Here is a 14,488-nt window from a genome sequence, read left to right as displayed (position 1 = left end):
TTGGGCTGAGAATTATTATAAGTAGGCACTGTAAAGGCAAATTTTTCTCTATCCTTTTCTTGTAACGGTATAGTGAAAAAACAATCTTTCAAATCAATAACTATAAGAGGCCATCCTTTTGGTAACAGAGAAGGCAAAGGAATTCCAGATTGTAGTGAGCCCATAGGTTGAATTACTTTGTTGACAGCTCTTAGATCTGTCACCATTCTCCATTTACCAGATTTCTTTTTTACAACAAACACAGGAGAATTCCAAGGGCTGGTTGATTCTTCAATGTGGTGAGTATCTAGTTGCTCCTGCACCAGCTGTTCCAATGCCTGTAGTTTATCTTCAGCTAGAGGCCACTGTTTGATCCATATTGGCTTCTCAGTTAGCCATTTTAAAGGTAGGGCTGTTGGTACCTCTAAAGGTTTGGTATTTGCTGTATGTTCTTGTACAGCCTGAATGGCTAGTGACCTTTTTCCATAATACCTCATCATATACTTCCCAGAATTATGAGTTCCTGGAACTACAGGAATGTTAATCTGGGTATTCCATTGCTGTAGCAGGTCACGGCCCCATAAATTTATGGCAATATTGGCTATATATGGCCTTAGTCTTCCTATTTGCCCTTCGGGCCCTATGCATTCAACCCATCTTGTGCTTTGTTTTACACGAGATAGGGTTCCAATTCCCAGGAACTGAACATCTACCTCTTGAAGAGGCCAATTCGGATGCCAAGATTCTGGGGTAATGATACTTACATCCGCACCTGTGTCTAATAAGCCTTCAATAAAAGTGCCATTTATACAGACTCTTAGCTTTGGTCTTTGATCATTAATAGAAGTCTGCCAAAATATACGTTTACTCTGTCCAACTGGGTTTTTTGACTCATCCTCCACATGGATTTCATCATTTAGACCAGTATTACTTTTTACAGCAGAAATTGGAGCTTTTAATTTTCTTGGTGAGGCACGTTCTCCACTGTGACTGGGAATGACTGGGCCACTGTTGGCTTGGGGGCCTGCGAGAGGCCCCTCAAGGAGTTTCCCGACGGTATCGGGTTGCCTTGTTTGTCTGTTGTTGACCTGCATTCATTGGACCAATGTCGGCCTTTACCGCATCTCCTACATATACCTGAAGGCCTAGGTCTCCTATCTTTGTCATTCCCAGAGGAGATAATATTCCTAGAAATTCTGTGCCTGCAATCCCTTTTCAGATGTCCTAATTTACCACAATTAAAACACCTGGCAGTTTGATGTCTCCTCATTGCTGTGGAAATCGCTTCTCCTACCCAAGATTCATCGTTATAGCTAAACGTCTCAACATTCATCGTATGCTGAATCCATTCATCCATAGGTGCTGATCTAGACTTTAAAGGCCCAATTATCTTTTTGCATTCTATGTTTGCATTCTCAAAAGCTAGAGATTCAAGAAGTATTCGTCTAGCTTCTGGGTCTGTTACCCCTATGTCCAGAGCCTTAATTAATCTTTGCAAAAAGTCAATAAAGGGTTCTCTCTGTCCCTGCCTAATTCTGGTATATGATTCAACCCTTTTTGCTGGATCTTGTATCCTATTCCAAGCATTTAAAGCTGCTTGGTGACATAGACACAGTACTTCATCATCATAAAGAGCTTGGACCTGTGGATCAGCATATTCTCCTGCACCAAGAATTTGGTCTTGGGAAACCTCAATACCTTTTGCTCTTCCTTGCTGTTCCATATGTTTGGATTCTTCTCTGAAATAAATTCCAAACATCAAGGAAGGTCCATTATCTAAAACTGCAGACACTAACTGATGGAAATCATGGGGGGTAGCTCTAGCATTAGAAGCCCAAGTCCTTATCATTTCCTTTACATATGCAGAGTGCAAGCCAAAATTAACAATAGCTTGCTTAATTTCTTTTAGATCATTCATTGCTATTGGCGTCCATCTAGCTTCTCTGACTCCCTTTGAGCCTTTAGAAGTTGACGCTTTGTCAGAATTAAGTATAGGGTATGCTGCTAAAACCTTTGGTAAGCCAGTTCTAATAGCTGGTGTTGGCATTGTATCCTGTCCTTGTGCCTTATTACTCTGTTCACCAGCTCCAATCATTTCTTCAATCATTTCAAGTCTTCTTATTATTGTCTTTATTATTGTCTCTTTTGAATCCTGAATCTCCTGACCTGCATGAGTTTCTAGTAAAGATTGTATGGTTCTTAGGAGTGCCATGATCTTCCTAAATGATAGAATATTCAAAAGAATACTGAAACCTAGTAACCAGTAAATTAAGTTATCCCCATAGTGATATAAACCTTGCATGATATAACCCATTGTATTGGTAACCAGAACAGTAAAATTCGCGTTAGAAACGGGAACTGCCATATTACCTATTATCCAGCAGGTGGCGCTGTTGCCAAGTCTCGACGAAAACACGGTCCTGTTTCAGAGTCCGCCTAGTATTTGTTAAAAACTGGAAAATGTAAGTTGCTCAACAAAGTAAATGTAATTAAATCAATTCCAGAGATGGAACCAGAAACCAGAATCCAGGGGTAGAGAAGAGCAATCTGGAAGCTACTTATGCCTCCACGTGACAGAGTCACCCTGAGGGGTTGCAGCTTTCAGCAACCGCGTGCTCTGGTTCGCGCCACTTAAGAGCTGTGCTTACAAGGGAGATTTAAAAACGACTCAGAAAAGAGCAAACCAGGCGGGCAGAGACTACACGGGCCTGTGGAGTTTAAATCCACAGGCAGCGGCTGAGGAAGCAAGGGCTCCCGCCAAGCTGAACAAGCGCCCGCCAAGCCGAACTTGCGGCCGCCAAGCCGAACTTCCGGCCGCCAAGCCGAACTCGCGGCTGCGAGCCGGGAGAGGTTCTAAAACCAAACGTTGGGCGCCAAATGAAGGCGTAAGTCACAAACAATGCCAATTTGGGATTATGATTAATAGGGTGATATTTATTTAAAGGGGAAAAAACTTACAGATCACTTTCAGCCCTCTGCGTAACCAGGAAGGAAGTCAAGTCACCGGCGGAGCAGGAAGTGAAGAGAGCGAGGAGAGGGAAGTGGCCGCTTTTTTAAAGGGAGAGAGACCACACCCCAAGGGGCTGGTATCTCAGCGGCGATAGGCTGGAGGAGTGGGAGGACCTCCCGTAACATGAAAGCAATAGTAAATTTAACATAGTTTCTCTCAATGTGCATATTTATTGCTTTCCTTTCACTATCATAATTTTATATTAAAAACTGATTATTGTGTTACAGTCTATTTCATTATGTGAAACATTGGTAAATTCTTACAAAGGTAAGCATGACCTCGGTAAAGATTATGAGACGGAATGCTAAGTTAAAAGTACCATTTAATTAGAACTTTCAGTGCTTAGAGTCCCCCTTCCTGGAAACTGGGAATGGTGTGCTGTGCAATTTACTGGAATAGTACCAGTGATCAGCATGTACATTCTGTTAAGGAATTTCTGGGTTAGGTTAATTGAAGTTGAAAAACACTAACTGTGGGTAAAACCATTCCACATGCTGATTTTGAAACCACTCAAAAGGAAAAACTAGCTAATAGAAAACATTCGTATGTTTCTTCTTCCTGACTATTGATTCAGTATGACCAGCTGCCTCCATGACTCTCTGGTAAAGATGTACTTAACCATCACACTATAAACCAAAATAAACCTTTATTTCTTTCAGTTTTTTTGTTATCTACTTTTTCACAGAAATGAGTAATATAAGTAGTATAGTAGGAACAGTTTAGAAAATTATCTAGAGATCAGGAGGAAGACCATTCAGATAGGAGATATTCAACCATAGTACCAAATGGTGCTAAATTTTAACAGTGTCACAGTATGCTATGTTACCCAACTTTAATTTCAAATTTTCATCGTGGTAAATACCCTAGTATTGTTGAGTATATATATATATATATATATATATATATATATATATATATATATATATACTCATATATGCAGGCATATTTCCTTAGAATTTTAACTGTTACACCCAGTCAATTGCTCCTTTTTAAAAAATGGGTAATGAGTAATGCTAATATTATAAAAATATCAAGATTTCACCTGACTCAGTACATTTCAGACTTATTTCATCAGCTAAAATTTCTCAATTATTTTTATATCACATAAAATATAAGGCCATACAGTCAGAGTCTACTCTCCTAAGTGACTTGTTTTGCTTTCACAGATTCTAGGACCTTCCAAAAAAAAAATGTCAGACCTTCATTGACATTAATAATTCCCCTTCCTCTACTTGAAAGAGTTGCTTTCACAGGGCACCATCTGAGTTCACTGTGTGCAAAGTCAGAGAAATGGAAAATAACACTAATGTTATTATTCCCAGTTCTCACAATCAGGATTTAAATCAGCAAGCCATGTAACATTAGAAAGTTCACCAAATAAACCAGCCACCATACCTCATATCTATGCAATGAGGCTCAAATAATGTTTCCGATCAAAATCTGCAGAAATGCTACCTGATTCACCATCCCTGTTTCTGCTGTTTATCCTTTTAGCCCGTTATATACAAGTGCATACATACAAACAAAGAAGCTCAGCGAGGATATATTCTCATGCAAATAGGCTAATTTTAAATACATGGATGATTGTAAAAATGACTTCAACTGGCAGCACAATTAAATACCCTCTAATTTCCTGTCTTTATCCATTGGACTGACAATATCCAGTGTCATTAATTGTATTAAAATGCTTTACCCTGGGGAATTTATAAAGAATAGGCATTTATTGCTCACACTGTAGTGACTTGGAACTCAGCTAAAGCCTCAGCAACTTTAATGTATTTGGAAGTTTCTCTGCACCACATGCATGCCATAATTCTTGGTCAGTCCCTTGTGACAGGTTGAGATGGTACCTCACAACTATTTTGTTAAGGCAAAAATTTTCACTTCTTAAGTACTCAACATTATCACCTTTGACTTGGAATTATTTTTTAAGTGGAAAGTTATTATGTATTTTATGACTGCTTGATATTGAGCTATGTTATACATACTAACCTTGAACTCTTGGTAATATTTCTATCAATCTTCAAAGTGTTTAGATTATTGAAATGTTTCATTGTACCAAATTCCAATGTTGGTGAATTTACAACATGAATTTTGAGGAGACAGAAACATTCAAATAATACATTCTACCAACACATACATTTTTACAATAGTCTCCCCACAAATAATGAACTAACAAGGTTTGGAATGTAACTAAATTGTATTATTTTCCTCATGTTTTGTAGGCATCAATAATAAAAAAACTTATAATTTATATAGATTGCCTTTTTATGTTTGATAGATTTTAAAAATATCATTTTTAAAAGTAACTTAAGTTTTTATTGATTTTCTTTTTTTCTTTAAGATATTTTTCCTTTTATTGAAAATCAGTATTTTTTCTCATATAATATATCCTGATTATGGTTTCTTCTCCTATTCATGCCCTTCCCCTTTACATCACTAGAAAAAAGGGGGGCTGTTCTCAGGGTTTTGTTCACCTAAGTGGTGTCTGGTATTTTTCATCTTGTGAACTGGTTCTTAGGTTAAATCAGGTATTTCTTGCTTATAAGCACAAGCTTTGTGCCCCCATTGCTCTAGCGTATCTTACAGGCAGGACAGAATTATAGATCTGGTTTGGTGTTGACAATTCTTGGTAGCATGCATAATACCTTCCTGTACCAAAGATGTTAGCACATATGGGTGAAGATTCTATGAAGGCACGAACTCTATTATTTCTCTATGTTAAATGAGTTGTGTGGGTGTTGTCTTCAGTAACTGAACCTGCTATTGCCAGTAGTGTTTCTCTGCCATGTGGCTGCAATCGTGACATCTGCTGTCCAATAGGGATTATTACACCTACAACAATATACTGAAATCTCATAAGTAACTACTTGATTAATCAATAAATTTGAAAGTTATATAATCTCAGACAGTAGTATCATTTAGGAAGTTAATAAGATTTTTTCTTGTACTATGTATGGTATTTAGCAAGGCTTATATGGTTTTTCTTCGATACATCCATTTACTGGATATTGTGACTTAGCTTTGTTTTTCATATAATAACCTTAAGAAAATGGTTTGATAACAGAGCCAAGAATCAGGCACTATTAGAAATGATACAGTCTTTACAAAACTAGGGCTATAGATGATTATAGGCCACTAAAGGTGTTGGGAAATGCCCAGAATCCTTTGAAAGAGCAACATGGACTCTGAGACCCTGGAGGCTCAGCCATACTCCCTATATCCTCGAGAACCTGACACCTCTTTACTCTCTCCTGTTTCTGGTATGGTTTTATATGAATGAATTATTCATATCCCCCCTCTCTCATATCTTACATATGATCTAAGCAAAATATTTGTCCAGCAAGACTTTGTAAAAAGTGTGATTCTGCTTACGTAAGAAGAAAAGAAATAGAAGGTGATTTCTGTTTGACTTTAGGGGAAAAAGGTCTCGAAAAGCATGCGCAATAAGTGCTTGTAAGCTATAAGGAAACTCTGAAGGAGGCAGAGTTGAGTAATTTACTGCTCTTGATCTTGGGTAGTTACATGTATATATGATTCATAGATGAGTTGTCTTTTATTAATGTGTATATGTGCCCTGCACTTTATGTCAGGATCAAATGGTATAGTTCAATGCTAGTGCATTACCCAGTAAATTTTTAAAGTATATTTAGCATTGAGAGCATGGTGTGCAGACAGTTTGTGCTCACCAAATATTTCCTGTTCCTGTTTGCTTTCCCAGTCTAGGTTGCAGTTAATTTTGAAACATGTGAGCAGAAAAGACAGGGACCAGAATAATATGAGTCACTTCTTGAGTGAGGCTTTTAAGAGTTGGTGTCTTCCATGGTGTCCTTGGAGACCACGTGTTCCAGATGGTGTCACTAGCAGATGGAATGAGGCTTCCCAAATGCCATCAATCTTTATGTGTGTGGGAAATGAACCTGTGTTGCATTAAGCAGCTGATATTTTTCTTTAGAAGGCAGAGCTAATTAGCTTAATACCAAATGTCAACACCATAAATAGTAAACAAATTAATAAAATTTGTTAATAAATAGCAAAGGAAATGCCCTATGCCTACTTTTCTTCTGCTTGCCCCAATGGGAAAAAATAGACAAAATTAGTGTAGTTTATTACAAAACATTTCTTTAAAAATGAATATTTCATATTACCATTATGTAATAGATAGGCGTGTCAAAATCTAATAAGGAAGGAGAAAATAAAAATAGAAAAGAATGAAAAGAAGAAATCATTTTCATTAAGAAAATAATCCAACTTGGATCCAGCAGAATGGCTCCTGCAAAGAACAGTTGCGGGAAGAAAAAAAGCTTTCTGCCATCAACAGCGGTGACCTGAGACTACACCACCAATATTCACAGCACATCCATGCTGTGGGATTTCAAAAGCATGACCCTAGGACACTGAGAAAAATTCAGATATTGTCGTAAAGGAAATGGGGACTCCAGAAGTGTGCATTGACCATGCTCAATAAAGCTGTTTGGGCCAAAGAAATAAGGTATGTTCCATACCATATCTGTGTGCGTTTGTCCAGAAAATGTAATGAATATGAGAACTCACCAAACACGCTCTGCACATTGGTAACTTAAATACCTATTACCATATTAATAAATCTACAGACAGTCAATGTGGATGAGAAGTAACCTGCTAAATGTCAAAAGATGTTGGAGAACTCTCTTTGAAAAAAAAAATGTGTACATATTGGATGTGCCTGAAGTTTTCACAAGAAAATGTTACTACCACCAGCCTAGCAACACCAAATATGTGGGATATTTGTAGACAGAGGAATATGCAAATGTACTATATGTACATGCCATTGGCAAGGATTAAATTTGCAATAATGAATTTCAATGAATATGAAGCACTGTGTATGTGTCTCTACTTTGCACTTTATTATTGTTGTTGATGTCATTGAATAACTCTCCTAAATGTGCCCATTTATCCTTTCTAAGATAGATTTGAAAACTCAAAGGAAGTATAGAAAGATATAAATTGACTGATGTATATCTATTTTAATTTGTAATACTTCTACCTAATTTCATAAAGTAACAGATATATTTCCAAGTTCTCGTAATTCAGTAGGTAAACCATTGTATTGTAATTAAACTTTACATTTGTAGCTTTTTATAACTCATAAAGTTAAAATTCACAGTCTTCACAGGATTTAAGTTGGAAGGGAACATTTTTATATAATTTTTTTATCCTCTCCACAGATATATGACATTCAGAAAAACAGGGATAGGTAAATTGAATATGAAAATATTTTTATAAATATCTATGGTTTGGTCTTGCTTAAAAATGGTGCACTGGCTAATTTCTAAGGCAACTCAACACAAGGCAGAGTTATTTGGGAAGAATAAATATTAATTGAGAAACGGTCCCCACAAGATTAGCCTGTAAATATTTTCTTGATTAGTGATTAATGTGGAATGGACCAGACCTACTGTGGTTGGTGCAACTGCTAGGTGGGTGGTGCAGGGAGTGTATAAGAAAAAAGTTTGTGCAACCATGAGGAACAAGTGAGCAGTACCTCTTCTTGGCCTTTTCTTCAATCCCTGACTTAAGGTACTGAGTTCCTTTGATAATAGACTGTGATCATACATGTGAGATGAAATAAACAAACACTTTTCTCCTCAAGTAGCTTTCCCTCTGGTGCTTTACAAAAGATAAGGAAATACTAAATAAGAGAAGTAGATATATATTCTGCTGATATAGTTTTGTGTATCCTTATATATATACACACATATGTGCACATAAACATGTCCACACATTTCTACAATGGAAAAACTTTACTTTATTCAGAATAAATCTTAAGTGTGACAAACTATTATATTATCCAGCTATTAAAATATCAGATATCATTTAAAAATAAAAGCCATATTTTCTATAGAGTGATTCTTGGAATAAGAACAATTTGTAATTTAAGAGTTTAGTGGACACATTTTTAAGTGAATTTTTACTATTTTTATTATGTACATTTAAACGTAATTACATCATTTTCCTTTTATTTACCTCCTCCCAAATCCTCCCAACATACCCCTTTCTTTCTTATTTTCCCTTCCATTGTCTTTGTCTTCTTTTTCTTTAAATATGGACACTTTTATAGTTGGAATATGCAAATTTTTTAAAAGTATAAAGTTGGAGAATGTATTGTCCTCTGCAAGCTTTGTGACTCCTGAAAAAATCAAACGTAAGTCACATTATGCTCAAATGGTTTAGTCTGAAGTCATATGAAAGCATTTCATGTCTTCATCATTCCTGGTGCCCTTCTCTGACCCTTCGCAACTCCATTACATCTGTCTGATGATGCAGCATTATTTCATAGCTTGATTGAGGGGCTTATTGATTTCAGCCACTACTTTCTACTATATATAAATAAAACAGAAAGTGAAAGGCCTTATATTTGGTAATGAAAAAGATGACTCTCTTGAGGCATCTGCAACATATATTTGATGGTGTACCTGATGATCAGTCAGAAGATGGTCAAACTCAGGGAAACTATGCATCTATGAAAGAATTGACACAGTCAGTAAACTAGAAGGTGTAGATCTAGGACTATGTAACTCTTAATAGGAAAAGGAAAGAGTGTTTGATGAGTTGGTAACTTTTGTTCACAACAAAGTAAATATTCAAAAGAAAATATTTATAAGACACTAATAGTTTAAGATGAATATTTAATTAGAGCTACATGTTGTATTAAATATATGTGTATATGTAATATATATGTAATATATATTTGTATATTCATATGTTTTTTTAAAAAAGATAGAAAAATGCTTATCTGGGTTATCTAGAATGTGACCTAAAAGTAAACAAATTACAAAAGAATGAGGCAAAAGAGGAGAAAAGAGTACATTGGAAGGTCATGTCATCAGCCACAGCTTCAAATATCACTGGTGCTTGTAGTAATCCTTTGGTTTAATAATATAAACTTTTTTTCTTTATAGTAACCACTGTAAGAAAAAGCAAAATCATTTCACTCTTGACTTTGACTCTTGTTAAATGTGCGTGGTCTGGTATAATTGACTGCTATGCCTTCGGGTTTGATTTATAAGAGTATGGAATTGATTTTCTGATTGATACATATCAGAATATTATAGGAACTTTAAGCTGACATTCATCAGAGCTGTCTGTGAATCAAGGTGTCCAAAACTAACCTGACCCTATTTTGCTGCCCTGGTGAATGGAACAATAGTGAGAACAAATGAATTTTACAAGTGACATTGTATGAGGTCAAATTTACTTCTTTAAATTAGAGATTTACTAGATTAACCAAATAAGATTTTTCATGTGGAAGAGTACTACTGAGTCTTTACTATCTATAGATGTTATTCATCTTATGTTGTACAATGTATATATCCTAAAGAGACATCTAAAAATATTTAATAATCTTTTTAAATTGTGTGTAATGATAGTGGCCATTAATAGGAATTGATAAAACACCAACAGTTTTTATTGTTACTTTTTTATACATTGCAAACATATCAAAATTTTTGTTATTCACTAAAAAATGAATTCAGAGAATCCTATGATTATTTAGGTAGATTTTTCTAACACAATTTACAAGATTTGGAAAATGTAAATATGTTTTTTCATCATGTTTTTATTTATTTACATACCAACCACAGTTTCCACTCCCTCCTTTCTTCCTGTTCCCTTTCCCACCTCCCCTCATCCACTCATTATTCTCCACTTAGGTGGATAAGACTTTCCCTAGGAATCAAGAAATATTGTACATCACATTGAGGGATGAACTAGCTCCTCTCCTCTGCATCAAGGCTGACAAGACATCTCACCATAGGGAGTAGGTTCCAAAGACCCAGTGCATGCATCCGGAAAAGGTCCTGATCCACTGCTAGGGACTCACAAAAGACCACACTGCACAATTGTCACCGAGATGCAGTGGGCCTAGGCTGGTTCCATATTGTCTATCCGGCATCTGTGAACTCCTACAAGCTCAGGTCAGCTGGCTCTGTAGGTTTCCCCATCACGATCTTGACCCTCTCTCTTGCTCATACAACCCCTCCACCCTGTTTCCAACTGGATTCCTGGAGCTTGGCCCAGTGCTTGACTGTGGATCTCTGCATTTACTTTCATTAGTACTGGATAAAGGCTCTATGATGACAGCTAGGTCAGTCACCAATCTGGTTACAGGAAGGCTAGTTTAGGCACCCTCTGCACTGTTTCTAGGAATCTTAACCAGAATCATCCTTGTGTGGTTCCGGAAGCCTCCCTGGCAGCAGGTTTCTTCCTAACCCCATAATGGTCCCTCTATCAAGGAAGAAAAAGGGAACATTTCTGCATTGCTGGTGGGAATGCAAGCTGGCACAGACCCTTTGGATGTCAGTGTGGCAATTTCTCAGAAAATTAGGAAACAACCTTCCTCAAGACCCAGTAATACCACTTTTGGGTATATATCCAAATGATGCTCAGTCGTGCCACAAGGACATGTGCTCAACTGTGTTCATAGCAGCATTGTTTGTCATTGCCAGAACCTGGAAACAACCTAAATGCCCCTCGACTGAAGAATGGATAAGGCAAATGTGGTACATTTACACAATGGAGCTCTACACAGCAGAAAAATAACATCTTGAATTTTGCAGGAAAATGGATGGAGCTAGAAAACATTATTTTGAATGATGTAACCCAGACATAGAAAGACAATTATCACATGTACTCATTCATAAGTAGTTTTTAAATATAAAGGAAAGAAAATCCGCCTACAAATCACAACCCCAAAGAACTTAGAGAACAATGAGGACACTAAGAGAGACTTACATAGATCTAACCTAAATGGGAAGTAGAAAAAGACAAGATATCCTGAGTAAATTGGGAGCATGGGGACCTTGGGGGAGAGTTAAAGGGGGAAGGAGAGAGGAGGGAGAGGAACAGAGAAAAATGTAGAGCTAAATAAAAAATCAATAAAAAAGATATCACCTCCAACACTCTACTGTTCTATCTTGCCCACAACTTGACCATACTGATCTCTTATGCTCCCATTCCTCTTTCCCTCCCTCTACTCTACCTGTTGCCTCCAGTTTACTCAGGATATCCCTGAAGATGGACACTAAAAGAAATCCCACACTTGCTCAGAATTGAGTATAATAAAGGGTTCTTTATTTAGGGGTAGACTCATAGATCACAGTCCTCTGCATGAACAGGGAACAGAAGTTGAATCCAGCAGCTAGAAGAGAGGAAAGCATGCTTTACATGGGAATTTATTAGAGGGCATGCCCAAGTGGGCAGGTAACTTAAAGATTATGGTCTGAAGGAGTTCCCACAGAACTTCCTTCTTTTGTCTAAATAAGAGAGTCCTAAGCCTAATACAAAACTATATACAATAAGAGCAAATATCAAGTATAAAAATTAGAATTACAACAGAATAAACAATATCAAGCAAGAAACATGTGATTAATGTTTCAATAATTATCCTATCCTAAAAAGTTTATGTCTTGTATAATAAATAGCTTGGCTAATTCATGAGAGAGCCTAACTATAAGTATGACAAACATGGATGACTATTGATCTATAATCTTTAATACCTATATAACTTAAAGAGTGATTTTGTATTAGAATATTAAACAATCTTTAGACAACTATGCAAGAAATAAGGACAATGACCTCAAAATGTAAACAATGTATAAGTATTGATTAGAGGTAGAAATGTTGCAATATAATACATATATTCTAAAATTGTATCAAAATACAAAGTGTCTTAAACAGAGGTACAAACATGCATGCATGCAATATAACAAAATAACTTTGCTTGGGTATACAAATATTGTAGACAAAATAGGAACGTATTCAATATAATTTAAGTTTATATCAATATACAAGAATCTATACCAATGTAAATTGTCTACAAATAATAGCACACAAATATTCACTCTATTACTCACTATTATTATTAGTGTGAGTAAGCCCACACTAATCTATTATTCCATCTAATTTTCCAATTTTTAAAAGAGATCCCTGAGCCTACATAATTTCCACCCCAACTCACAACCCTGTACCAAATTATCAACCCCTAAATGAGATCCCTAACCCTGAGGACAAACTTTATTGGGAGATAGAACATCGTCTCCTAGAATTACTTCCATCTGTCATGGGGGCAATATTCTTTCTATGGAATGCTGTGAAAGTAAAATAATGGTTAAGTTTATAGATCACGATCAGATATAATTGCAAATAGTCTCTGAGTATTCAGTAGGGTTTTCTGAGATTCTTATTTGGAGTTCTGGCCAGAATGTTGTAGAAAAGTGCACAATTTCAACTAAGTTGGAACCATCTTGAGCAGCTAGTACCCCAAACAGGTCTTATAGAGGTGCTATCAGCATCATGATGTCATATCAGCCAGGTGGAGTCATTGTTGTGGGGCCTCCTCTTCTTCCTGGAAACTTCAAAAATTACTGCAGGAAAAATTCATTGTTCATTGTGGAAAATGTAAACATTATTTTTAAAAACATATAGTCAATGAAAGGTATGATAGAGACAAAGATAGGTATTAAAAAGTAATTTTTTTCTATATTCTTTCTTCTTTCTGTACCATACCAGGCAGCTTCTGACATGAGTGGCTTCTGAAATGTCCAGGAGAAACAATCTCCCCTCAAACTCACTGATCCTCAGGTTTATACAATCTTTCTGCCCACTTCCAGAATGATCCCTGAGTCTTGGGTGGAGGAGTTGTGTTGTAGATGTAATAGTTGGGACTGGGTCCTACAACATAGGTTGTGGTTTTATGCATTTGTTTCAGAGTAGTTTCCCTGATGAGGTGTGAGAACTACTCTGTGTCACAATTTTCTTTTACAAACAAATAACAAATATTTTTTGTTAAAATTTGCTAAGGCGTTTTTGAACCTTGAATGAGTCATATTGTTTTAGTGAGCAGATAAGTCATATTGGAGTCAGAAGCAGCTGATTGATCCAAGAGGTTATGGCCCTAAGCATAATACATTCACAAATCAATAATCCTCTCCATTGTTTCTTAACTAAATGATTCTGTTCTAAGTATTTTGTTTATTTCTGTGTACACAATTCAGAAGTTTATTTATATTTACATAGTCAGGCCTTACTGAAATGAGTAAGTGCAATGATACATTATTTTATTGAACACAATAATATACCCATTATTTAATTAGTAATAAATCCTATGAAAGCTTTGCATTTTGTTGAGTTTCCTTTACTTACAAAATGTGCTATCTTTAGATTTAAAAGAGTCTGTAATAAAGCTAGTAATTTGTCCTTTTTATTTGAAAATAGATTCTTCTTTCATGCATCATAACCTTAGTTTTCCTCCCTCTGCTTCTCCCAGTCCCTCCCCCACACACACACTTCACCTCTCTGCCAGATAAACTCTCCCTTCAATTTAATCTCTTTTCTAAATAGAAATTTTCTTAGTGGCCAGTTTTACTTTGAATTTCATTTTAAATTTTAAAATGCTGAAAACCATGGACAAACTAAAAAAAAAACAAAATCATGAAAAAACTTTCTTTTTATCTATGTGGT

Source organism: Microtus pennsylvanicus, chromosome 1 (assembly GCF_037038515.1).
Source record: "Microtus pennsylvanicus isolate mMicPen1 chromosome 1, mMicPen1.hap1, whole genome shotgun sequence".
NCBI classification, from domain to species: Eukaryota; Metazoa; Chordata; class Mammalia; order Rodentia; family Cricetidae; genus Microtus; species Microtus pennsylvanicus.
This window is presented reverse-complemented; position numbering follows the sequence as displayed.